Here is a 26897-nt window from a genome sequence, read left to right on the forward strand (position 1 = left end):
GCGATGGAGGAGGCCCAGGACCTGCATGTTCTCGGCAGAGTGGGAGGGGGGTTGAAATGTTGGGCCAGAGGGTGATGGGGTTGATTGCTGCGGGTGTCGTGGAGATGTTCCCTCAAGCGCTGTGACTTGACACTGCGAGGAGTCTCCAGTCTCCCCAATGTAGAGGAGACCGCATCGGGAGCAATGGATACAAGCAATGACATTGGTGGAAGCCTTCTCACGATCGTGGCCCAGGTTCGATTTCCGTGCAGGGAAGCAATTTACATTAGAGCTGTGAGCTGGCGTTGCTGTCTCCCTGGTGGTCTAGTGGTTAGGATTCGGCGCTTTCACCGCTGCGGCCTGGGTTCGATTCCCGGTCAGGGAAGTGTTTCTCTGTGAATCGTTTGCCTACCCATTCTCCTTAAATGTGCTGTGCAGTTCCTTATTGGCCTTCGTCGTTACAGGCTACTGCAGTGTGTCGTGCCTCGTTGAAATAGTGTCCTGATTCAGCTTGTTTGTATGTGTAGGGATCATTGCTTCTGTAGCTAAGTACTTGATTCGTGTGTGTTGTTTTCCTGTCGACGCTGTTTTGAATTTACCATTGACTGCTCGCTCTACTGTGACATCTCGGAATGGCACTTTGTTGTTGTTCTCCTCTTTTGTGAATTTTATGCCAGTAAGGATATTGTTGATGGTGTTGTAGGTTTCCTCTAATTTACTTCATTTTTTGATGACAAAAGTGTCATCACTGTGGCGGACACAAAGTTTGGTTTGGATCGTTGGAAGGGCTGTTGGTTTGAGACTGCATTATTGCTTCTGCTAGGAATCCTGATACTTGTGGTTTCATGGGTGTTTCGTTGATTTGTTTGAGGCTTGTTACTGAATATGAAGTGGGTGGTTAAGGCACAGTTCCACGAGCTGAATAGTGCTATCTTTGCTGATGAAGTTGGTGCTGTATTTGTGTCTTTGGTTCTTCGAGTAGTGTCTCCAGTTTTCTTTGGCCACGTTGATGTTAATGGATGTGAACAGGGCTGTTATGTCAAAGGACATCATTATTCCATCCTCTTCTAACTTAGTGTCTTTGGTGTTCAGGAATTCTTGGATGGAATAAATGGAGTGGCGTGAATCTTCGACTTGGTGTTCTAGTCTTCAGTGGAGGCCTTTGACTAGTCTGTATATTGGTGTTCCAAGTAGTGAGACTATGGCCTGAGGGGGGCTCCTGGTTTGAAGAGGAGGAGAACAACAACAAAGTGCCATTGTTAGATGTCACAAGAGAGCGAACACTCAACAGTGAACTTCAAACTAGCGTCTACAGAAAAACAACACACGCAAACCAAGTGCTTAACCACAGAAGCAATCATCCCAACACCCACAAACGAAGCTGCATCAGGACATTATTTCAATGAGCCACTACACACTGCATATAGAGGATTATAAAATCATGAGGGATACGGATGAGGTGAACAGCAGGTGTCCTTTCCCTCAGCTGGGGTTTTCAGGATCAGGGAGCAAATATTTTGAGGTGAGTAGAGAAAGATTTTATAAAGACAGGACAAGGATCGTTTTTTAAGAGAGTGGCCTGAGTGCAGAATGAATGTCCAGAAGAAGTCATAGAGTCATAGAGATGTACAGCACAGAAACAGACTGTTTGGTCCAACTTGTCCATGCCGACCAACTATCCCAAAACAATCTAGTCCCACCTGACAGCGCACGGCCCCATATCCCTCCAAACCCTTCCTATTCATACACCTAACCAAATGCCTTTTAAATGTTGCAATCGTACTAGACTTCACCACTTCCTCTGGCAGTTCATTCAATAAACGTACAATCCTCTGCGTGAAAACGTTGCCCCTTAGATCTCTTTTGTATCTTTCCCTTCTAATGCTAAACCCATGCCCTCTCGTACTGGACTCCCCCACCCCAGGGAAAAAGACTTTGTCTATTTATCCTATCCATACCCCTCATGATTTTATACACGCAGAGTTACAACGTTTGGATAAGTACATGAATATGAAAGGTTCGAAGGTTTATGGGCAAACACTGGTAGGTGGGACGAGTTTAGTTTGAGAACATACTCAGCATGGACGAGTTGGATGAAGGGTCTGTTCAGTGCTGTCATACTCTGTGACTGACCTGTACTGGTCTTAAAACCATTTTCTTACCTCCCCCCATAACAATCCACTTCTTTGTTGTTCAAAACTCAGATGAATTTAGCCTTGAATATGTTCAATGACCCCACTTCTGAACTGAATTCCTCTTCGTAATATACCACTTGCCTCGCTCATTGCCTGCTGCATCTGCCCGACAACTGGCATTGACTGGAATGGAGGGACTCTGACACCCCTTTATACATCCACACATCATTCCTGATGAAGGGCTTGTGCCCGAAACGTTCACTGTCCTGCTCCTCAGATGCTGCCTGACCTGTTCTGCTTTTCCAGTGCCACATTTTTCGACTTTCACCTCTAGTCCTCACTTTCTCCACATTCCAATATATCACCATTTAAACAATGCACTGCTTTTTTTTAAACAGCCAAGGCTATAACAACACATTGCGGCACTGCACTTGCCATGTGTTTGCCAATTGAGATACAGACCTGGACCAACTTCGGGAAGAGGCAAAACACTGAGTTCTGAACAAAAACGGTAGCACACTCAAAACGTCGGCTCTGTTTACCTTTCCACGGATGCAGCTCGACCCGTTGGCTTTCTGCAGTATTCGCCGTGTTTGAACTGATAGAAGACAATGGTAATTCTGGGCGGGAAGGTTAAATTGTTAATTGAATAGTAGCTTCCTCAACGAGACTGTGCGGGCGCTGGGCGGACCTGTCTCTGTGGATCAATTGGTCAGCGCGTTCGGCTGTTAACCGGAAGGTTGGTGGTTCGAGACCACCCGAAGACGGGGCGTTTGCTGTTCACGCTCCTACTGCTTTCTTGGCTGCAAAGATGCGCGTTTTTAATGGTGTCAGGAAAATGTTTCCCAAACGGAAATCTTTTCCACTGAGGAAGCACAAAGGGGTTTCTGAATTGATTGAATTTCTAACGTAAAGGAATGCGGATGCTGACAGTCCGAGAAGAAAGCGAAACTGCTGGAGCAACTCAGTAGTTTTGATGTTCCTGGATGAGGTAAAAAAAGTTCTGAAATGTCTCTGATTCTCTTTCTACAGATGCTGCCTGACCTGCTGAGTTGCTCCTGCAATTTCTGGTTTTGCTTTTAACTGAACGTCCATTTCATCTTTCGGGATGAAGCACCCAGAATCGCCATTTGCAGATATTTAACCCTTTCGAAAACTGTGAAGTGATTGGATTCAAACAAACTCTGCAATGATTTACTCTTTCTCAGCTCCACGGGCAGAGAGACCTGCGAAATGAAGCTGTCAGTGTGGTTCTGTATTGGTGGGCAGAGTGGTGAATGCGATGGACATGAAATCCATTGCGGGTTCCCCACGCAGGTGTGAACCCTGCCGACTACAGTTGAGAACTGTCGTCAGAAAGAAAGGGAGATTGTTTCACGGATTTTTAAAGATGCAAATCAGTGGAGGGGTTTAAATATTTCAATCACATTGGGACTGATCGGGAATCTGCAACCCACTGCCTGTCAGGGTGGAACAAGCAGATATCCCCAGAGCTGCTTTTGAGGATATGAGCCAAGTGTTTGGAAATGAGACTAGAACAGTGAGGGGCGTGAAGTCGTGGTCGAAATGAGGCAGGCACCTGAGGACAAAGGTGTTTTATTTGCCAGTGAAAGATACTGCTTCACAAAGTTGGGTCGATGGAAGGGAAGCAGTGATGGTGATTATCTTTGGCTGTTCACCTTGTGAATGTTCCCATTGCTGTGCATGTCCGTATAACGTCAGAACTCTGCAGCATGGCGGCGTCAGGTCCGCACAGTGCCAGGGGCGCAATGGATGACGCATGTGACTCCACCTACATGTTTGAAATGCAGCTCACAGCTTCTTCACACACCCCAATTAATCTTTCTCATTGTCCTGAAGCCGGCATACGGTTTGAATTCCTGATCTGCAGGAACGAGACTCTTTTCACTGTCTCGCGTCAGTAAGTGTCCCTGAGAACATCAGAGTCACGTCACAGCGCTGTCAGAGGAGGGGAAGCTGAAAGAGCCCCACACGCTGCTCACGGGCACATTTCACTTTCCCCAACTCACCGCCCCAACCACTGCGGCTCCTGGGAGTGGAAAGGGAAGAAACGCCAAAACCCAGTCTCAGCTTTGTAAATCTTCAGGAAATAAGAAAACTGATTATCCTTTCCGGTCTTCCATCCTGGCCTGACAGCGTTGATTTTAAATGGCTGTCCAGTTAGTGCCGATTCGTTTTGGCTGAAAAAATCTTCCTTATCTCATCCCAGCATTTCTTGCCACAGAGAACTGTGCGGCAGAGTTCATGTATTTCCTTGTATGGTATTTTGTAAATAACATTCGTTTGCGGGTTGTTTGTATAGGGTATTTAAGGTTCACTAGCCGTTGTTTAATGCTGAGAGGGTTGAGTTATCTGGAAATCATTTCACAGATGTCTTTAATGTAAAGTAATGTGGCTAGGGTTTCTGCAGACGTTGTGTCTGCTAGTGTCAGTTTGTTGATGTGAAATCGTCACACTGGGTTTATTGGGTAGGCAAAAGTGGGGACTGCAGATGCTGGAAACCAGAGTTTAGATCAGAGTGGTACTGGAAAGGCACAGCAGGTCAGACAGCTTCCGAGGAGCAGGAAAATCGACATTTCGGGCTTAAGCCCTTCATCAGGAATAGAGGCAGGACCCTTCCAGGGATGGCGAGATAAATTGGGGGGTGCTGGGCCGAAGGTAGCAAAGAGTACAATAGGTGAATGGGGGTGGGGATGGAGGTGACAGGTCAGAGAGGAGGGTGGAGCGAACAGTTGAGAAGGGAGATTGGCAGGTAGGACAGGTCATGAGGACAGCGCTGAGCTGGAAGGTTGGAACTGAGGTAAGGTGGGGGGAGGGGAAATGAGGAAACTGGTGAAGTCCACATTGATGTCCTGGGGTTGAATTTATCCGAGGCGAAAGGTGGGCGTGCTTCCTTCAGGCATCGGGTGGGGAGTGAGCGGCGATGGAGGAGGCCCAGGACCTGCATGTTCTCGGCAGAGTGGGAGGGGGGTTGAAATGTTGGGCCGGAGGGTGATGGGGTTGATTGCTGCGGGTGTCTTGGAGATGTTCCCTCAAGCGCTGTGACTTGACACTGCGAGGAGTCTCCAGTCTCCCCAATGTAGAGGAGACCGCATCGGGAGCAATGGATACAAGCAATGACATTGGTGGAAGCCTTCTCACGATCGTGGCCCAGGTTCGATTTCCGGGCAGGGAAGCAATTTACATTAGAGCTGTGAGGTGGCACTGCTGTCTCCCTGGTGGTCTAGTGGTTAAGATTCGGCGCTTTCACCGCTGCGGCCCGGGTTCGATTCCCGGTCAGGGAAGTGTTTCTCTGTGAATCGTTTGCCTACCCATTCTCCTTAAATGCGCTGTACAGTTCCTTATTGTCCTTCGTCGTTACTGGCTACTGCAGTGTGTCGTGCCTCGTTGAAATAGTGTCCTGATTCAGCTTGTTTTTTATGTGTAGGGATCATTGCTTCTGTAGCTAAGTACTTGATTCGTGTGTGTTGTTTTCCTGTCGACGCTGTTTTGAATTTACCATTGACTGCTCGCTCTACTGTGACATCTAGGAATGGCACTTTGTTGTTGTTCTCCTCTTTTGTGAATTTTATGCCAGTAAGGATATTGTTGATGGTGTTGTAGGTTTCCTCTAATTTACTTCATTTTTTGATGACAAAAGTGTCATCACTGTGGCGGACACAAAGTTTGGTTTGGATCGTTGGAAGGGCTGTTGGTTTGAGACTGCATTATTGCTTCTGCTAGGAATCCTGATACTTGTGGTTTCATGGGTGTTTCGTTGATTTGTTTGAGGCTTGTTACTGAATATGAAGTGGGTGGTTAAGGCACAGTTCCACGAGCTGGATAGTGCTATCTTTGCTGATGAAGTTGGTGCTGTATTTGTGTCTTTGGTTCTTCGAGTAGTGTCTCCAGTTTTCTTTGGCCACGTTGATGTTAATGGATGTGAACAGGGCTGTTATGTCAAAGGACATCATTATTCCATCCTCTTCTAACTTAGTGTCTTTGGTGTTCAGGAATTCTTGGATGGAATAAATGGAGTGGCGTGAATCTTCGACTTGGTGTTCTAGTCTTCAGTGGAGGCCTTTGACTAGTCTGTATATTGGTATTCCAAGTAGTGAGACTGTGGCCTGAGGGGGGCTCCTGGTTTGAAGAGGAGGAGAACAACAACAAAGTGCCATTCTTAGATGTCACAGTAGAGCGAACACTCAACAGTGAACTTCAAACTAGCGTCTACAGAAAAACAACACACGCAAACCAAGTGCTTAACCACAGAAGCAATCATCCCAACACCCACAAACGAAGCTGCATCAGGACATTATTTCAATGAGCCACTACACACTGCATATAGAGGATTATAAAATCATGAGGGATACGGATGAGGTGAACAGCAGGTGTCCTTTCCCTCAGCTGGGGTTTTCAGGATCAGGGAGCAAATATTTTGAGGTGAGTAGAGAAAGATTTTATAAAGACAGGACAAGGATCGTTTTTTAAGAGAGTGGCCTGAGTGCAGAATGAATGTCCAGAAGAAGTCATAGAGTCATAGAGATGTACAGCACAGAAACAGACTGTTTGGTCCAACTTGTCCATGCCGACCAACTATCCCAAAACAATCTAGTCCCACCTGACAGCGCACGGCCCCATATCCCTCCAAACCCTTCCTATTCATACACCTAACCAAATGCCTTTTAAATGTTGCAATCGTACTAGACTTCACCACTTCCTCTGGCAGTTCATTCAATAAACGTACAATCCTCTGCGTGAAAACGTTGCCCCTTAGATCTCTTTTGTATCTTTCCCTTCTAATGCTAAACCCATGCCCTCTCGTACTGGACTCCCCCACCCCAGGGAAAAAGACTTTGTCTATTTATCCTATCCATACCCCTCATGATTTTATACACGCAGAGTTACAACGTTTGGATAAGTACATGAATATGAAAGGTTCGAAGGTTTATGGGCAAACACTGGTAGGTGGGACGAGTTTAGTTTGAGAACATACTCAGCATGGACGAGTTGGATGAAGGGTCTGTTCAGTGCTGTCATACTCTGTGACTGACCTGTACTGGTCTTAAAACCATTTTCTTACCTCCCCCCATAACAATCCACTTCTTTGTTGTTCAAAACTCAGATGAATTTAGCCTTGAATATGTTCAATGACCCCACTTCTGAACTGAATTCCTCTTCGTAATATACCACTTGCCTCGCTCATTGCCTGCTGCATCTGCCCGACAACTGGCATTGACTGGAATGGAGGGACTCTGACACCCCTTTATACATCCACACATCATTCCTGATGAAGGGCTTGTGCCCGAAACGTTCACTGTCCTGCTCCTCAGATGCTGCCTGACCTGTTCTGCTTTTCCAGTGCCACATTTTTCGACTTTCACCTCTAGTCCTCACTTTCTCCACATTCCAATATATCACCATTTAAACAATGCACTGCTTTTTTTTAAACAGCCAAGGCTATAACAACACATTGCGGCACTGCACTTGCCATGTGTTTGCCAATTGAGATACAGACCTGGACCAACTTCGGGAAGAGGCAAAACACTGAGTTCTGAACAAAAACGGTAGCACACTCAAAACGTCGGCTCTGTTTACCTTTCCACGGATGCAGCTCGACCCGTTGGCTTTCTGCAGTATTCGCCGTGTTTGAACTGATAGAAGACAATGGTAATTCTGGGCGGGAAGGTTAAATTGTTAATTGAATAGTAGCTTCCTCAACGAGACTGTGCGCGCGCTGGGCGGACCTGTCTCTGTGGCGCAATTGGTCAGCGCGTTCGGCTGTTAACCGGAAGGTTGGTGGTTCGAGACCACCCGGAGACGGGGCGTTTGCTGTTCACGCTCCTACTGCTTTCTTGGCTGCAAAGATGCGCGTTTTTAATGGTGTCAGGAAAATGTTTCCCAAACGGAAATCTTTTCCACTGAGGAAGCACAAAGGGGTTTCTGAATTGATTGAATTTCTAACGTAAAGGAATGCGGATGCTGACAGTCCGAGACAGAAAGCGAAACTGCTGGAGCAACTCAGTAGTTTTGATGTTCCTGGATGAGGTAAAAAAAGTTCTGAAATGTCTCTGATTCTCTTTCTACAGATGCTGCCTGACCTGCTGAGTTGCTCCTGCAATTTCTGGTTTTGCTTTTAACTGAACGTCCATTTCATCTTTCGGGATGAAGCACCCAGAATCGCCATTTGCAGATATTTAACCCTTTCGAAAACTGTGAAGTGATTGGATTCAAACAAACTCTGCAATGATTTACTCTTTCTCAGCTCCACGGGCAGAGAGACCTGCGAAATGAAGCTGTCAGTGTGGTTCTGTATTGGTGGGCAGAGTGGTGAATGCGATGGACATGAAATCCATTGCGGGTTCCCCACGCAGGTGTGAACCCTGCCGACTACAGTTGAGAACTGTCGTCAGAAAGAAAGGGAGATTGTTTCACGGATTTTTAAAGATGCAAATCAGTGGAGGGGTTTAAATATTTCAATCACATTGGGACTGATCGGGAATCTGCAACCCACTGCCTGTCAGGGTGGAACAAGCAGATATCCCCAGAGCTGCTTTTGAGGATATGAGCCAAGTGTTTGGAAATGAGACTAGAACAGTGAGGGGCGTGAAGTCGTGGTCGAAATGAGGCAGGCACCTGAGGACAAAGGTGTTTTATTTGCCAGTGAAAGATACTGCTTCACAAAGTTGGGTCGATGGAAGGGAAGCAGTGATGGTGATTATCTTTGGCTGTTCACCTTGTGAATGTTCCCATTGCTGTGCATGTCCGTATAACGTCAGAACTCTGCAGCATGGCGGCGTCAGGTCCGCACAGTGCCAGGGGCGCAATGGATGACGCATGTGACTCCACCTACATGTTTGAAATGCAGCTCACAGCTTCTTCACACACCCCAATTAATCTTTCTCATTGTCCTGAAGCCGGCATACGGTTTGAATTCCTGATCTGCAGGAACGAGACTCTTTTCACTGTCTCGCGTCAATAAGTGTCCCTGAGAACATCAGAGTCACGTCACAGCGCTGTCAGAGGAGGGGAAGCTGAAAGAGCCCCACACGCTGCTCACGGGCACATTTCACTTTCCCCAACTCACCGCCCCAACCACTGCGGCTCCTGGGAGTGGAAAGGGAAGAAACGCCAAAACCCAGTCTCAGCTTTGTAAATCTTCAGGAAATAAGAAAACTGATTATCCTTTCCGGTCTTCCATCCTGGCCTGACAGCGTTGATTTTAAATGGCTGTCCAGTTAGTGCCGATTCGTTTTGGCTGAAAAAATCTTCCTTATCTCATCCCAGCATTTCTTGCCACAGAGAACTGTGCGGCAGAGTTCATGTATTTCCTTGTATGGTATTTTGTAAATAACATTCGTTTGCGGGTTGTTTGTATAGGGTATTTAAGGTTCACTAGCCGTTGTTTAATGCTGAGAGGGTTGAGTTATCTGGAAATCATTTCACAGATGTCTTTAATGTAAAGTAATGTGGCTAGGGTTTCTGCAGACGTTGTGTCTGCTAGTGTCAGTTTGTTGATGTGAAATCGTCACACTGGGTTTATTGGGTAGGCAAAAGTGGGGACTGCAGATGCTGGAAACCAGAGTTTAGATCAGAGTGGTACTGGAAAGGCACAGCAGGTCAGACAGCTTCCGAGGAGCAGGAAAATCGACATTTCGGGCTTAAGCCCTTCATCAGGAATAGAGGCAGGACCCTTCCAGGGATGGCGAGATAAATTGGGGGGTGCTGGGCCGAAGGTAGCAAAGAGTACAATAGGTGAATGGGGGTGGGGATGGAGGTGACAGGTCAGAGAGGAGGGTGGAGCGAACAGTTGAGAAGGGAGATTGGCAGGTAGGACAGGTCATGAGGACAGCGCTGAGCTGGAAGGTTGGAACTGAGGTAAGGTGGGGGGAGGGGAAATGAGGAAACTGGTGAAGTCCACATTGATGTCCTGGGGTTGAATTTATCCGAGGCGAAAGGTGGGCGTGCTTCCTTCAGGCATCGGGTGGGGAGTGAGCGGCGATGGAGGAGGCCCAGGACCTGCATGTTCTCGGCAGAGTGGGAGGGGGGTTGAAATGTTGGGCCGGAGGGTGATGGGGTTGATTGCTGCGGGTGTCGTGGAGATGTTCCCTCAAGCGCTGTGACTTGACACTGCGAGGAGTCTCCAGTCTCCCCAATGTAGAGGAGACCGCATCGGGAGCAATGGATACAAGCAATGACATTGGTGGAAGCCTTCTCACGATCGTGGCCCAGGTTCGATTTCCGGGCAGGGAAGCAATTTACATTAGAGCTGTGAGGTGGCACTGCTGTCTCCCTGGTGGTCTAGTGGTTAGGATTCGGCGCTTTCACCGCTGCGGCCCGGGTTCGATTCCCGGTCAGGGAAGTGTTTCTCTGTGAATCGTTTGCCTACCCATTCTCCTTAAATGCGCTGTACAGTTCCTTATTGTCCTTCGTCGTTACTGGCTACTGCAGTGTGTCGTGCCTCGTTGAAATAGTGTCCTGATTCAGCTTGTTTTTTATGTGTAGGGATCATTGCTTCTGTAGCTAAGTACTTGATTCGTGTGTGTTGTTTTCCTGTCGACGCTGTTTTGAATTTACCATTGACTGCTCGCTCTACTGTGACATCTAGGAATGGCACTTTGTTGTTGTTCTCCTCTTTTGTGAATTTTATGCCAGTAAGGATATTGTTGATGGTGTTGTAGGTTTCCTCTAATTTACTTCATTTTTTGATGACAAAAGTGTCATCACTGTGGCGGACACAAAGTTTGGTTTGGATCGTTGGAAGGGCTGTTGGTTTGAGACTGCATTATTGCTTCTGCTAGGAATCCTGATACTTGTGGTTTCATGGGTGTTTCGTTGATTTGTTTGAGGCTTGTTACTGAATATGAAGTGGGTGGTTAAGGCACAGTTCCACGAGCTGGATAGTGCTATCTTTGCTGATGAAGTTGGTGCTGTATTTGTGTCTTTGGTTCTTCGAGTAGTGTCTCCAGTTTTCTTTGGCCACGTTGATGTTAATGGATGTGAACAGGGCTGTTATGTCAAAGGACATCATTATTCCATCCTCTTCTAACTTAGTGTCTTTGGTGTTCAGGAATTCTTGGATGGAATAAATGGAGTGGCGTGAATCTTCGACTTGGTGTTCTAGTCTTCAGTGGAGGCCTTTGACTAGTCTGTATATTGGTATTCCAAGTAGTGAGACTGTGGCCTGAGGGGGGCTCCTGGTTTGAAGAGGAGGAGAACAACAACAAAGTGCCATTCTTAGATGTCACAGTAGAGCGAACACTCAACAGTGAACTTCAAACTAGCGTCTACAGAAAAACAACACACGCAAACCAAGTGCTTAACCACAGAAGCAATCATCCCAACACCCACAAACGAAGCTGCATCAGGACATTATTTCAATGAGCCACTACACACTGCATATAGAGGATTATAAAATCATGAGGGATACGGATGAGGTGAACAGCAGGTGTCCTTTCCCTCAGCTGGGGTTTTCAGGATCAGGGAGCAAATATTTTGAGGTGAGTAGAGAAAGATTTTATAAAGACAGGACAAGGATCGTTTTTTAAGAGAGTGGCCTGAGTGCAGAATGAATGTCCAGAAGAAGTCATAGAGTCATAGAGATGTACAGCACAGAAACAGACTGTTTGGTCCAACTTGTCCATGCCGACCAACTATCCCAAAACAATCTAGTCCCACCTGACAGCGCACGGCCCCATATCCCTCCAAACCCTTCCTATTCATACACCTAACCAAATGCCTTTTAAATGTTGCAATCGTACTAGACTTCACCACTTCCTCTGGCAGTTCATTCAATAAACGTACAATCCTCTGCGTGAAAACGTTGCCCCTTAGATCTCTTTTGTATCTTTCCCTTCTAATGCTAAACCCATGCCCTCTCGTACTGGACTCCCCCACCCCAGGGAAAAAGACTTTGTCTATTTATCCTATCCATACCCCTCATGATTTTATACACGCAGAGTTACAACGTTTGGATAAGTACATGAATATGAAAGGTTCGAAGGTTTATGGGCAAACACTGGTAGGTGGGACGAGTTTAGTTTGAGAACATACTCAGCATGGACGAGTTGGATGAAGGGTCTGTTCAGTGCTGTCATACTCTGTGACTGACCTGTACTGGTCTTAAAACCATTTTCTTACCTCCCCCCATAACAATCCACTTCTTTGTTGTTCAAAACTCAGATGAATTTAGCCTTGAATATGTTCAATGACCCCACTTCTGAACTGAATTCCTCTTCGTAATATACCACTTGCCTCGCTCATTGCCTGCTGCATCTGCCCGACAACTGGCATTGACTGGAATGGAGGGACTCTGACACCCCTTTATACATCCACACATCATTCCTGATGAAGGGCTTGTGCCCGAAACGTTCACTGTCCTGCTCCTCAGATGCTGCCTGACCTGTTCTGCTTTTCCAGTGCCACATTTTTCGACTTTCACCTCTAGTCCTCACTTTCTCCACATTCCAATATATCACCATTTAAACAATGCACTGCTTTTTTTTAAACAGCCAAGGCTATAACAACACATTGCGGCACTGCACTTGCCATGTGTTTGCCAATTGAGATACAGACCTGGACCAACTTCGGGAAGAGGCAAAACACTGAGTTCTGAACAAAAACGGTAGCACACTCAAAACGTCGGCTCTGTTTACCTTTCCACGGATGCAGCTCGACCCGTTGGCTTTCTGCAGTATTCGCCGTGTTTGAACTGATAGAAGACAATGGTAATTCTGGGCGGGAAGGTTAAATTGTTAATTGAATAGTAGCTTCCTCAACGAGACTGTGCGCGCGCTGGGCGGACCTGTCTCTGTGGCGCAATTGGTCAGCGCGTTCGGCTGTTAACCGGAAGGTTGGTGGTTCGAGACCACCCGGAGACGGGGCGTTTGCTGTTCACGCTCCTACTGCTTTCTTGGCTGCAAAGATGCGCGTTTTTAATGGTGTCAGGAAAATGTTTCCCAAACGGAAATCTTTTCCACTGAGGAAGCACAAAGGGGTTTCTGAATTGATTGAATTTCTAACGTAAAGGAATGCGGATGCTGACAGTCCGAGACAGAAAGCGAAACTGCTGGAGCAACTCAGTAGTTTTGATGTTCCTGGATGAGGTAAAAAAAGTTCTGAAATGTCTCTGATTCTCTTTCTACAGATGCTGCCTGACCTGCTGAGTTGCTCCTGCAATTTCTGGTTTTGCTTTTAACTGAACGTCCATTTCATCTTTCGGGATGAAGCACCCAGAATCGCCATTTGCAGATATTTAACCCTTTCGAAAACTGTGAAGTGATTGGATTCAAACAAACTCTGCAATGATTTACTCTTTCTCAGCTCCACGGGCAGAGAGACCTGCGAAATGAAGCTGTCAGTGTGGTTCTGTATTGGTGGGCAGAGTGGTGAATGCGATGGACATGAAATCCATTGCGGGTTCCCCACGCAGGTGTGAACCCTGCCGACTACAGTTGAGAACTGTCGTCAGAAAGAAAGGGAGATTGTTTCACGGATTTTTAAAGATGCAAATCAGTGGAGGGGTTTAAATATTTCAATCACATTGGGACTGATCGGGAATCTGCAACCCACTGCCTGTCAGGGTGGAACAAGCAGATATCCCCAGAGCTGCTTTTGAGGATATGAGCCAAGTGTTTGGAAATGAGACTAGAACAGTGAGGGGCGTGAAGTCGTGGTCGAAATGAGGCAGGCACCTGAGGACAAAGGTGTTTTATTTGCCAGTGAAAGATACTGCTTCACAAAGTTGGGTCGATGGAAGGGAAGCAGTGATGGTGATTATCTTTGGCTGTTCACCTTGTGAATGTTCCCATTGCTGTGCATGTCCGTATAACGTCAGAACTCTGCAGCATGGCGGCGTCAGGTCCGCACAGTGCCAGGGGCGCAATGGATGACGCATGTGACTCCACCTACATGTTTGAAATGCAGCTCACAGCTTCTTCACACACCCCAATTAATCTTTCTCATTGTCCTGAAGCCGGCATACGGTTTGAATTCCTGATCTGCAGGAACGAGACTCTTTTCACTGTCTCGCGTCAATAAGTGTCCCTGAGAACATCAGAGTCACGTCACAGCGCTGTCAGAGGAGGGGAAGCTGAAAGAGCCCCACACGCTGCTCACGGGCACATTTCACTTTCCCCAACTCACCGCCCCAACCACTGCGGCTCCTGGGAGTGGAAAGGGAAGAAACGCCAAAACCCAGTCTCAGCTTTGTAAATCTTCAGGAAATAAGAAAACTGATTATCCTTTCCGGTCTTCCATCCTGGCCTGACAGCGTTGATTTTAAATGGCTGTCCAGTTAGTGCCGATTCGTTTTGGCTGAAAAAATCTTCCTTATCTCATCCCAGCATTTCTTGCCACAGAGAACTGTGCGGCAGAGTTCATGTATTTCCTTGTATGGTATTTTGTAAATAACATTCGTTTGCGGGTTGTTTGTATAGGGTATTTAAGGTTCACTAGCCGTTGTTTAATGCTGAGAGGGTTGAGTTATCTGGAAATCATTTCACAGATGTCTTTAATGTAAAGTAATGTGGCTAGGGTTTCTGCAGACGTTGTGTCTGCTAGTGTCAGTTTGTTGATGTGAAATCGTCACACTGGGTTTATTGGGTAGGCAAAAGTGGGGACTGCAGATGCTGGAAACCAGAGTTTAGATCAGAGTGGTACTGGAAAGGCACAGCAGGTCAGACAGCTTCCGAGGAGCAGGAAAATCGACATTTCGGGCTTAAGCCCTTCATCAGGAATAGAGGCAGGACGCTTCCAGGGATGGCGAGATAAATTGGGGGGTGCTATGCCGAAGGTAGCAAAGAGTACAATAGGTGAATGGGGGTGGGGATGGAGGTGACAGGTCAGAGAGGAGGGTGGAGCGAACAGTTGAGAAGGGAGATTGGCAGGTAGGACAGGTCATGAGGACAGCGCTGAGCTGGAAGATTGGAACTGAGGTAAGGTGGGGGGAGGGGAAATGAGGAAACTGGTGAAGTCCACATTGATGTCCTGGGGTTGAATTTATCCGAGGCGAAAGGTGGGCGTGCTTCCTTCAGGCATCGGGTGGGGAGTGAGCGGCGATGGAGGAGGCCCAGGACCTGCATGTTCTCGGCAGAGTGGGAGGGGGGTTGAAATGTTGGGCCAGAGGGTGATGGGGTTGATTGCTGCGGGTGTCGTGGAGATGTTCCCTCAAGCGCTGTGACTTGACACTGCGAGGAGTCTCCAGTCTCCCCAATGTAGAGGAGACCGCATCGGGAGCAATGGATACAAGCAATGACATTGGTGGAAGCCTTCTCACGATCGTGGCCCAGGTTCGATTTCCGGGCAGGGAAGCAATTTACATTAGAGCTGTGAAGTGGCACTGCTGTCTCCCTGGTGGTCTAGTGGTTAGGATTCGGCGCTTTCACCGCTGCGGCCCGGTTCGATTCCCGGTCAGGGAAGTGTTTCTCTGTGAATCGTTTGCCTACCCATTCTCCTTAAATGCGCTGTACAGTTCCTTATTGGCCTTCGTCGTTACTGGCTACTGCAGTGTGTCGTGCCTCCTTGAAATAGTGTCCTGATTCAGCTTGTTTTTATGTGTAGGGATCATTGCTTCTGTAGCTAAGTACTTGATTCGTGTGTGTTGTTTTCCTGTCGACGCTGTTTTGAATTTACCATTGACTGCTCGCTCTACTGTGACATCTAGGAATGGCACTTTGTTGTTGTTCTCCTCTTTTGTGAATTTTATGCCAGTAAGGATATTGTTGATGGTGTTGTAGGTTTCCTCTAATTTACTTCATTTTTTGATTACAAAAGTGTCATCACTGTGGCGGACACAAAGTTTGGTTTGGATCGTTGGAAGGGCTGTTGGTTTGAGACTGCATTATTGCTTCTGCTAGGAATCCTGATACTTGTGGTTTCATGGGTGTTTCGTTGATTTGTTTGAGGCTTGTTACTGAATATGAAGTGGGTGGTTAAGGCACAGTTCCACGAGCTGGATAGTGCTATCTTTGCTGATGAAGTTGGTGCTGTATTTGTGTCTTTGGTTCTTCGAGTAGTGTCTCCAGTTTTCTTTGGCCACGTTGATGTTAATGGATGTGAACAGGGCTGTTATGTCAAAGGACATCATTATTCCATCCTCTTCTAACTTAGTGTCTTTGGTGTTCAGGAATTCTTGGATGGAATAAATGGAGTGGCGTGAATCTTCGACTTGGTGTTCAAGTCTTCAGTGGAGGCCTTTGACTAGTCTGTATATTGGTGTTCCAAGTAGTGAGACTATGGCCTGAGGGGGGCTCCTGGTTTGAAGAGGAGGAGAACAACAACAAAGTGCCATTCTTAGATGTCACAAGAGAGCGAACACTCAACAGTGAACTTCAAACTAGCGTCTACAGAAAAACAACACACGCAAACCAAGTGCTTAACCACAGAAGCAATCATCCCAACACCCACAAACGAAGCTGCATCAGGACATTATTTCAAAGAGCCACTACACACTGCATATAGAGGATTATAAAATCATGAGGGATACGGATGAGGTGAACAGCAGGTGTCCTTTCCCTCAGCTGGGGTTTTCAGGATCAGGGAGCAAATATTTTGAGGTGAGTCGAGAAAGATTTTATAAAGACAGGACAAGGATCGTTTTTTAAGAGAGTGGCCTGAGTGCAGAATGAATGTCCAGAAGAAGTCATAGAGTCATAGAGATGTACAGCACAGAAACAGACTGTTTGGTCCAACTTGTCCATGCCGACCAACTATCCCAAAACAATCTAGTCCCACCTGACAGCGCACGGCCCCATATCCCTCCAAACCCTTCCTATTCATACACCTAACCAAATGCCTTTTAAATGTTGCAATCGTACTAGACTTCACCACTTCCTCTGGCAGTTCATTCAATAAACGTACAATCCTCTGCGTGAAAACGTTGCCCCTTAGATCTCTTTTGTATCTTTCCCCTCTAATGCTAAACCCATGCCCTCTCGTACTGGACTCCCCCACCCCAGGGAAAAAGACTTTGTCTATTTATCCTATCCATACCCCTCATGATTTTATACACGCAGAGTTACAACGTTTGGATAAGTACATGAATATGAAAGGTTCGAAGGTTTATGGGCAAACACTGGTAGGTGGGACGAGTTTAGTTTGAGAACATACTCAGCATGGACGAGTTGGATGAAGGGTCTGTTCAGTGCTGTCATACTCTGTGACTGACCTGTACTGGTCTTAAAACCATTTTCTTACCTCCCCCCATAACAATCCACTTCTTTGTTGTTCAAAACTCAGATGAATTTAGCCTTGAATATGTTCAATGACCCCACTTCTGAACTGAATTCCTCTTCGTAATATACCACTTGCCTCACTCATTGCCTGCTGCATCTGCCCGACAACTGGCATTGACTGGAATGGAGGGACTCTGACACCCCTTTATACATCCACACATCATTCCTGATGAAGGGCTTGTGCCCGAAACGTTCACTGTCCTGCTCCTCAGATGCTGCCTGACCTGTTCTGCTTTTCCAGTGCCAGATTTTTCGACTTTCACCTCTAGTCCTCACTTTCTCCACATTCCAATATATCACCATTTAAACAATGCACTGCTTTTTTTTTAAACAGCCAAGGCTATAACTGCACATTGCGGCACTGCACTTGCCATGTGTTTGCCAATTGAGATACAGACCTGGACCAACTTCGGGAAGAGGCAAAACACTGAGTTCTGAACAAAAACGGTAGCACACTCAAAACGTCGGCTCTGTATACCTTTCCACGGATGCAGCTCGACCCGTTGGCTTTCTGCAGTATTCGCCGTGTTTGAACTGATAGAAGACAATGGTAATTCTGGGTGGGAAGGTTAAATTATTAATTGAATAGTAGCTTCCTCAACGAGACTGTGCGGGCGCTGGGCGGGCCTGTCTCTGTGGCGCAATTGGTCAGCGCGTTCGGCTGTTAACCGGAAAGTTGGTGGTTCGAGACCACCCGGAGACGGGGCGTTTGCTGTTCACGCTCCTACTGCTTTCTTGGCTGCAAAGATGCGCGTTTTTAATGGTGTCAGGAAAATGTTTCCCAAACGGAAATCTTTTCCACTGAGGAAGCACAAAGGGGTTTCTGAATTGATTGAATTTCTAACGTAAAGGAATGCGGATGCTGACAGTCCGAGACAGAAAGCGAAACTGCTGGAGCAACTCAGTAGTTTTGATGTTCCTGGATGAGGTAAAAAAAGTTCTGAAATGTCTCTGATTCTCTTTCTGCAGATGCTGCCTGACCTGCTGAGTTGCTCCTGCAATTTCTGGTTTTGCTTTTAACTGAACGTCCATTTCATCTTTCGGGATGAAGCACCCAGAATCGCCATTTGCAGATATTTAACCCTTTCGAAACTGTGAAGTGATTGGATTCAAACAAACTCTGCAATGATTTACTCTTTCTCAGCTCCACGGGCAGAGAGACCTGCGAAATGAAGCTGTCAGTATGGTTCTGTATTGGTGGGCAGAGTGGTGAATGCGATGGACATGAAATCCATTGCGGGTTCCCCACGCAGGTGTGAACCCTGCCGACTACAGTTGAGAACTGTCGTCAGAAAGAAAGGGAGATTGTTTCACGGATTTTTAAAGATGCAAATCAGTGGAGGGGTTTAAATATTTCAATCACATTGGGACTGATCGGGAATCTGCAACCCACTGCCTGTCAGGGTGGAACAAGCAGATATCCCCAGAGCTGCTTTTGAGGATATGAGCCAAGTGTTTGGAAATGAGACTAGAACAGTGAGGGGCGTGAAGTCGTGGTCGAAATGAGGCAGGCACCTGAGGACAAAGGTGTTTTATTTGCCAGTGAAAGATACTGCTTCACAAAGTTGGGTCGATGGAAGGGAAGCAGTGATGGTGATTATCTTTGGCTGTTCACCTTGTGAATGTTCCCATTGCTGTGCATGTCCGTATAACGTCAGAACTCTGCAGCATGGCGGCGTCAGGTCCGCACAGTGCCAGGGGCGCAATGGATGACGCATGTGACTCCACCTACATGTTTGAAATGCAGCTCACAGCTTCTTCACACACCCCAATTAATCTTTCTCATTGTCCTGAAGCCGGCATACGGTTTGAATTCCTGATCTGCAGGAACGAGACTCTTTTCACTGTCTCGCGTCAGTAAGTGTCCCTGAGAACATCAGAGTCACGTCACAGCGCTGTCAGAGGAGGGGAAGCTGAAAGAGCCCCACACGCTGCTCACGGGCACATTTCACTTTCCCCAACTCACCGCCCCAACCACTGCGGCTCCTGGGAGTGGAAAGGGAAGAAACGCCAAAACCCAGTCTCAGCTTTGTAAATCTTCAGGAAATAAGAAAACTGATTATCCCTTCCGGTCTTCCATCCTGGCCTGACAGCGTTGATTTTAAATGGCTGTCCAGTTAGTGCCGATTCGTTTTGGCTGAAAAAATCTTCCTTATCTCATCCCAGCATTTCTTGCCACAGAGAACTGTGCGGCAGAGTTCATGTATTTCCTTGTATGGTATTTTGTAAATAACATTCGTTTGCGGGTTGTTTGTATAGGGTATTTAAGGTTCACTAGCCGTTGTTTAATGCTGAGAGGGTTGAGTTATCTGGAAATCATTTCACAGATGTCTTTAATGTAAAGTAATGTGGCTAGGGTTTCTGCAGACGTTGTGTCTGCTAGTGTCAGTTTGTTGATGTGAAATCGTCACACTGGGTTTATTGGGTAGGCAAAAGTGGGGACTGCAGATGCTGGAAACCAGAGTTTAGAGCAGAGTGGTACTGGAAAGGCACAGCAGGTCAGACAGCTTCCGAGGAGCAGGAAAATCGACATTTCGGGCTTAAGCCCTTCATCAGGAATAGAGGCAGGACCCTTCCAGGGATGGCGAGATAAATTGGGGGGTGCTGGGCCGAAGGTAGCAAAGAGTACAATAGGTGAATGGGGGTGGGGATGGAGGTGACAGGTCAGAGAGGAGGGTGGAGCGAACAGTTGAGAAGGGAGATTGGCAGGTAGGACAGGTCATGAGGACAGCGCTGAGCTGGAAGATTGGAACTGAGGTAAGGTGGGGGGAGGGGAAATGAGGAAACTGGTGAAGTCCACATTGATGTCCTGGGGTTGAATTTATCCGAGGCGAAAGGTGGGCGTGCTTCCTTCAGGCATCGGGTGGGGAGTGAGCGGCGATGGAGGAGGCCCAGGACCTGCATGTTCTCGGCAGAGTGGGAGGGGGGTTGAAATGTTGGGCCAGAGGGTGATGGGGTTGATTGCTGCGGGTGTCGTGGAGATGTTCCCTCAAGCGCTGTGACTTGACACTGCGAGGAGTCTCCAGTCTCCCCAATGTAGAGGAGACCGCATCGGGAGCAATGGATACAAGCAATGACATTGGTGGAAGCCTTCTCACGATCGTGGCCCAGGTTCGATTTCCGGGCAGGGAAGCAATTTACATTAGAGCTGTGAGGTGGCACTGCTGTCTCCCTGGTGGTCTAGTGGTTAGGATTCGGCGCTTTCACCGCTGCGGCCCGGGTTCGATTCCCGGTCAGGGAAGTGTTTCTCTGTGAATCGTTTGCCTACCCATTCTCCTTAAATGCGCTGTACAGTTCCTTATTGGCCTTCGTCGTTACTGGCTACTGCAGTGTGTCGTGCCTCGTTGAAATAGTGTCCTGATTCAGCTTGTTTTTATGTGTAGGGATCATTGCTTCTGTAGCTAAGTACTTGATTCGTGTGTGTTGTTTTCCTGTCGACGCTGTTTTGAATTTACCATTGACTGCTCGCTCTACTGTGACATCTAGGAATGGCACTTTGTTGTTGTTCTCCTCTTTTGTGAATTTTATGCCAGTAAGGATATTGTTGATGGTGTTGTAGGTTTCCTCTAATTTACTTCATTTTTTGATGACAAAAGTGTCATCACTGTGGCGGACACAAAGTTTGGTTTGGATCGTTGGAAGGGCTGTTGGTTTGAGACTGCATTATTGCTTCTGCTAGGAATCCTGATACTTGTGGTTTCATGGGTGTTTCGTTGATTTGTTTGAGGCTTGTTACTGAATATGAAGTGGGTGGTTAAGGCACAGTTCCACGAGCTGGATAGTGCTATCTTTGCTGATGAAGTTGGTGCTGTATTTGTGTCTTTGGTTCTTCGAGTAGTGTCTCCAGTTTTCTTTGGCCACGTTGATGTTAATGGATGTGAACAGGGCTGTTATGTCAAAGGACATCATTATTCCATCCTCTTCTAACTTAGTGTCTTTGGTGTTCAGAAATTCTTGGATGGAATAAATGGAGTGGCGTGAATCTTCGACTTGGTGTTCTAGTCTTCAGTGGAGGCCTTTGACTAGTCTGTATATTGGTGTTCCAAGTAGTGAGACTATGGCCTGAGGGGGGCTCCTGTTTGAAGAGGAGGAGAACAACAACAAAGTGCCATTCTTAGATGTCACAGTAGAGCGAACACTCAACAGTGAACTTCAAACTAGCGTCTACAGAAAAACAACACACGCAAACCAAGTGCTTAACCACAGAAGCAATCATCCCAACACCCACAAACGAAGCTGCATCAGGACATTATTTCAAAGAGCCACTACACACTGCATATAGAGGATTATAAAATCATGAGGGATACGGATGAGGTGAACAGCAGGTGTCCTTTCCCTCAGCTGGGGTTTTCAGGATCAGGGAGCAAATATTTTGAGGTGAGTAGAGAAAGATTTTATAAAGACAGGACAAGGATCGTTTTTTAAGAGAGTGGCCTGAGTGCAGAATGAATGTCCAGAAGAAGTCATAGAGTCATAGAGATGTACAGCACAGAAACAGACTGTTTGGTCCAACTTGTCCATGCCGACCAACTATCCCAAAACAATCTAGTCCCACCTGACAGCGCACGGCCCCATATCCCTCCAAACCCTTCCTATTCATACACCTAACCAAATGCCTTTTAAATGTTGCAATCGTACTAGACTTCACCACTTCCTCTGGCAGTTCATTCAATAAACGTACAATCCTCTGCGTGAAAACGTTGCCCCTTAGATCTCTTTTGTATCTTTCCCCTCTAATGCTAAACCCATGCCCTCTCGTACTGGACTCCCCCACCCCAGGGAAAAAGACTTTGTCTATTTATCCTATCCATACCCCTCATGATTTTATACACGCAGAGTTACAACGTTTGGATAAGTACATGAATATGAAAGGTTCGAAGGTTTATGGGCAAACACTGGTAGGTGGGACGAGTTTAGTTTGAGAACATACTCAGCATGGACGAGTTGGATGAAGGGTCTGTTCAGTGCTGTCATACTCTGTGACTGACCTGTACTGGTCTTAAAACCATTTTCTTACCTCCCCCCATAACAATCCACTTCTTTGTTGTTCAAAACTCAGATGAATTTAGCCTTGAATATGTTCAATGACCCCACTTCTGAACTGAATTCCTCTTCGTAATATACCACTTGCCTCGCTCATTGCCTGCTGCATCTGCCCGACAACTGGCATTGACTGGAATGGAGGGACTCTGACACCCCTTTATACATCCACACATCATTCCTGATGAAGGGCTTGTGCCCGAAACGTTCACTGTCCTGCTCCTCAGATGCTGCCTGACCTGTTCTGCTTTTCCAGTGCCACATTTTTCGACTTTCACCTCTAGTCCTCACTTTCTCCACATTCCAATATATCACCATTTAAACAATGCACTGCTTTTTTTTAAACAGCCAAGGCTATAACAACACATTGCGGCACTGCACTTGCCATGTGTTTGCCAATTGAGATACAGACCTGGACCAACTTCGGGAAGAGGCAAAACACTGAGTTCTGAACAAAAACGGTAGCACACTCAAAACGTCGGCTCTGTTTACCTTTCCACGGATGCAGCTCGACCCGTTGGCTTTCTGCAGTATTCGCCGTGTTTGAACTGATAGAAGACAATGGTAATTCTGGGCGGGAAGGTTAAATTGTTAATTGAATAGTAGCTTCCTCAACGAGACTGTGCGCGCGCTGGGCGGACCTGTCTCTGTGGCGCAATTGGTCAGCGCGTTCGGCTGTTAACCGGAAGGTTGGTGGTTCGAGACCACCCGGAGACGGGGCGTTTGCTGTTCACGCTCCTACTGCTTTCTTGGCTGCAAAGATGCGCGTTTTTAATGGTGTCAGGAAAATGTTTCCCAAACGGAAATCTTTTCCACTGAGGAAGCACAAAGGGGTTTCTGAATTGATTGAATTTCTAACGTAAAGGAATGCGGATGCTGACAGTCCGAGACAGAAAGCGAAACTGCTGGAGCAACTCAGTAGTTTTGATGTTCCTGGATGAGGTAAAAAAAGTTCTGAAATGTCTCTGATTCTCTTTCTACAGATGCTGCCTGACCTGCTGAGTTGCTCCTGCAATTTCTGGTTTTGCTTTTAACTGAACGTCCATTTCATCTTTCGGGATGAAGCACCCAGAATCGCCATTTGCAGATATTTAACCCTTTCGAAAACTGTGAAGTGATTGGATTCAAACAAACTCTGCAATGATTTACTCTTTCTCAGCTCCACGGGCAGAGAGACCTGCGAAATGAAGCTGTCAGTGTGGTTCTGTATTGGTGGGCAGAGTGGTGAATGCGATGGACATGAAATCCATTGCGGGTTCCCCACGCAGGTGTGAACCCTGCCGACTACAGTTGAGAACTGTCGTCAGAAAGAAAGGGAGATTGTTTCACGGATTTTTAAAGATGCAAATCAGTGGAGGGGTTTAAATATTTCAATCACATTGGGACTGATCGGGAATCTGCAACCCACTGCCTGTCAGGGTGGAACAAGCAGATATCCCCAGAGCTGCTTTTGAGGATATGAGCCAAGTGTTTGGAAATGAGACTAGAACAGTGAGGGGCGTGAAGTCGTGGTCGAAATGAGGCAGGCACCTGAGGACAAAGGTGTTTTATTTGCCAGTGAAAGATACTGCTTCACAAAGTTGGGTCGATGGAAGGGAAGCAGTGATGGTGATTATCTTTGGCTGTTCACCTTGTGAATGTTCCCATTGCTGTGCATGTCCGTATAACGTCAGAACTCTGCAGCATGGCGGCGTCAGGTCCGCACAGTGCCAGGGGCGCAATGGATGACGCATGTGACTCCACCTACATGTTTGAAATGCAGCTCACAGCTTCTTCACACACCCCAATTAATCTTTCTCATTGTCCTGAAGCCGGCATACGGTTTGAATTCCTGATCTGCAGGAACGAGACTCTTTTCACTGTCTCGCGTCAGTAAGTGTCCCTGAGAACATCAGAGTCACGTCACAGCGCTGTCAGAGGAGGGGAAGCTGAAAGAGCCCCACACGCTGCTCACGGGCACATTTCACTTTCCCCAACTCACCGCCCCAACCACTGCGGCTCCTGGGAGTGGAAAGGGAAGAAACGCCAAAACCCAGTCTCAGCTTTGTAAATCTTCAGGAAATAAGAAAACTGATTATCCCTTCCGGTCTTCCATCCTGGCCTGACAGCGTTGATTTTAAATGGCTGTCCAGTTAGTGCCGATTCGTTTTGGCTGAAAAAATCTTCCTTATCTCATCCCAGCATTTCTTGCCACAGAGAACTGTGCGGCAGAGTTCATGTATTTCCTTGTATGGTATTTTGTAAATAACATTCGTTTGCGGGTTGTTTGTATAGGGTATTTAAGGTTCACTAGCCGTTGTTTAATGCTGAGAGGGTTGAGTTATCTGGAAATCATTTCACAGATGTCTTTAATGTAAAGTAATGTGGCTAGGGTTTCTGCAGACGTTGTGTCTGCTAGTGTCAGTTTGTTGATGTGAAATCTTCACACTGGGTTTATTGGGTAGGCAAAAGTGGGGACTGCAGATGCTGGAAACCAGAGTTTAGAGCAGAGTGGTACTGGAAAGGCACAGCAGGTCAGACAGCTTCCGAGGAGCAGGAAAATCGACATTTCGGGCTTAAGCCCTTCATCAGGAATAGAGGCAGGACCCTTCCAGGGATGGCGAGATAAATTGGGGGGTGCTGGTCCGAAGGTAGCAAAGAGTACAATAGGTGAATGGGGGTGGGGATGGAGGTGACAGGTCAGAGAGGAGGGTGGAGCGAACAGTTGAGAAGGGAGATTGGCAGGTAGGACAGGTCATGAGGACAGCGCTGAGCTGGAAGATTGGAACTGAGGTAAGGTGGGGGGAGGGGAATTGAGGAAACTGGTGAAGTCCACATTGATGTCCTGGGGTTGAATTTATCCGAGGCGAAAGGTGGGCGTGCTTCCTTCAGGCATCGGGTGGGGAGTGAGCGGCGATGGAGGAGGCCCAGGACCTGCATGTTCTCGGCAGAGTGGGAGGGGGGTTGAAATGTTGGGCCGGAGGGTGATGGGGTTGATTGCTGCGGGTGTCGTGGAGATGTTCCCTCAAGCGCTGTGACTTGACACTGCGAGGAGTCTCCAGTCTCCCCAATGTAGAGGAGACCGCATCGGGAGCAATGGATACAAGCAATGACATTGGTGGAAGCCTTCTCACGATCGTGGCCCAGGTTCGATTTCCGGGCAGGGAAGCAATTTACATTAGAGCTGTGAGGTGGCACTGCTGTCTCCCTGGTGGTCTAGTGGTTAGGATTCGGCGCTTTCACCGCTGCGACCCGGGTTCGATTCCCGGTCAGGGAAGTGTTTCTCTGTGAACCGTTTGCCTACCCATTCTCCTTAAATGCGCTGTACAGTTCCTTATTGGCCTTCGTCGTTACTGGCTACTGCAGTGTGTCGTGCCTCGTTGAAATAGTGTCCTGATTCAGCTTGTTTTTTATGTGTAGGGATCATTGCTTCTGTAGCTAAGTACTTGATTCGTGTGTGTTGTTTTCCTGTCGACGCTGTTTTGAATTTACCATTGACTGCTCGCTCTACTGTGACATCTAGGAATGGCACTTTGTTGTTGTTCTCCTCTTTTGTGAATTTTATGCCAGTAAGGATATTGTTGATGGTGTTGTAGGTTTCCTCTAATTTACTTCATTTTTTGATGACAAAAGTGTCATCACTGTGGCGGACACAAAGTTTGGTTTGGATCGTTGGAAGGGCTGTTGGTTTGAGACTGCATTATTGCTTCTGCTAGGAATCCTGATACTTGTGGTTTCATGGGTGTTTCGTTGATTTGTTTGAGGCTTGTTACTGAATATGAAGTGGGTGGTTAAGGCACAGTTCCACGAGCTGGATAGTGCTATCTTTGCTGATGAAGTTGGTGCTGTATTTGTGTCTTTGGTTCTTCGAGTAGTGTCTCCAGTTTTCTTTGGCCACGTTGATGTTAATGGATGTGAACAGGGCTGTTATGTCAAAGGACATCATTATTCCATCCTCTTCTAACTTAGTGTCTTTGGTGTTCAGGAATTCTTGGATGGAATAAATGGAGTGGCGTGAATCTTCGACTTGGTGTTTTAGTCTTCAATGGAGGCCTTTGACTAGTCTGTATATTGGTATTCCAAGTAGTGAGACTGTGGCCTGAGGGGGGCTCCTGGTTTGAAGAGGAGGAGAACAACAACAAAGTGCCATTCTTAGATGTCACAGTAGAGCGAACACTCAACAGTGAACTTCAAACTAGCGTCTACAGAAAAACAACACACGCAAACCAAGTGCTTAACCACAGAAGCAATCATCCCAACACCCACAAACGAAGCTGCATCAGGACATTATTTCAATGAGCCACTACACACTGCATATAGAGGATTATAAAATCATGAGGGATACGGATGAGGTGAACAGCAGGTGTCCTTTCCCTCAGCTGGGGTTTTCAGGATCAGGGAGCAAATATTTTGAGGTGAGTCGAGAAAGATTTTATAAAGACAGGACAAGGATCGTTTTTTAAGAGAGTGGCCTGAGTGCAGAATGAATGTCCAGAAGAAGTCATAGAGTCATAGAGATGTACAGCACAGA

The 26897-nt window shown here is 46.9% G+C and overlaps 8 non-coding genes across 8 annotated transcripts; all 8 read left to right on the forward strand.

Annotated features, from left to right (window-relative positions):
• Positions 1-292: 292 nt before the first annotated feature.
• On the forward strand, positions 293-364 carry trnae-uuc (transfer RNA glutamic acid (anticodon UUC)). The gene has a single exon. It is a non-coding gene; the product is annotated as a tRNA-Glu (tRNA).
• Positions 365-5347: 4983 nt separating this feature from the next.
• On the forward strand, positions 5348-5419 carry trnae-uuc (transfer RNA glutamic acid (anticodon UUC)). The gene has a single exon. It is a non-coding gene; the product is annotated as a tRNA-Glu (tRNA).
• Positions 5420-7863: 2444 nt separating this feature from the next.
• Positions 7864-7937, forward strand: trnan-guu (transfer RNA asparagine (anticodon GUU)). The gene has a single exon. It is a non-coding gene; the product is annotated as a tRNA-Asn (tRNA).
• A 2467-nt stretch (positions 7938-10404) lies between these two features.
• On the forward strand, positions 10405-10476 carry trnae-uuc (transfer RNA glutamic acid (anticodon UUC)). Its single transcript has one exon. It is a non-coding gene; the product is annotated as a tRNA-Glu (tRNA).
• Positions 10477-12920: 2444 nt separating this feature from the next.
• On the forward strand, positions 12921-12994 carry trnan-guu (transfer RNA asparagine (anticodon GUU)). The gene has a single exon. It is a non-coding gene; the product is annotated as a tRNA-Asn (tRNA).
• A 7522-nt stretch (positions 12995-20516) lies between these two features.
• On the forward strand, positions 20517-20588 carry trnae-uuc (transfer RNA glutamic acid (anticodon UUC)). The gene has a single exon. It is a non-coding gene; the product is annotated as a tRNA-Glu (tRNA).
• A 2442-nt stretch (positions 20589-23030) lies between these two features.
• trnan-guu (transfer RNA asparagine (anticodon GUU)) lies at positions 23031-23104 on the forward strand. Its single transcript has one exon. It is a non-coding gene; the product is annotated as a tRNA-Asn (tRNA).
• Positions 23105-25571: 2467 nt separating this feature from the next.
• Positions 25572-25643, forward strand: trnae-uuc (transfer RNA glutamic acid (anticodon UUC)). Its single transcript has one exon. It is a non-coding gene; the product is annotated as a tRNA-Glu (tRNA).
• Positions 25644-26897: the final 1254 nt, after the last annotated feature.

The sequence above is a fragment of the Chiloscyllium plagiosum genome, unplaced genomic scaffold (genome assembly GCF_037043375.1).
Source record: "Chiloscyllium plagiosum isolate Xiang-an unplaced genomic scaffold, Cpla_swu_hap1 HiC_scaffold_27, whole genome shotgun sequence".
NCBI classification, from domain to species: Eukaryota; Metazoa; Chordata; class Chondrichthyes; order Orectolobiformes; family Hemiscylliidae; genus Chiloscyllium; species Chiloscyllium plagiosum.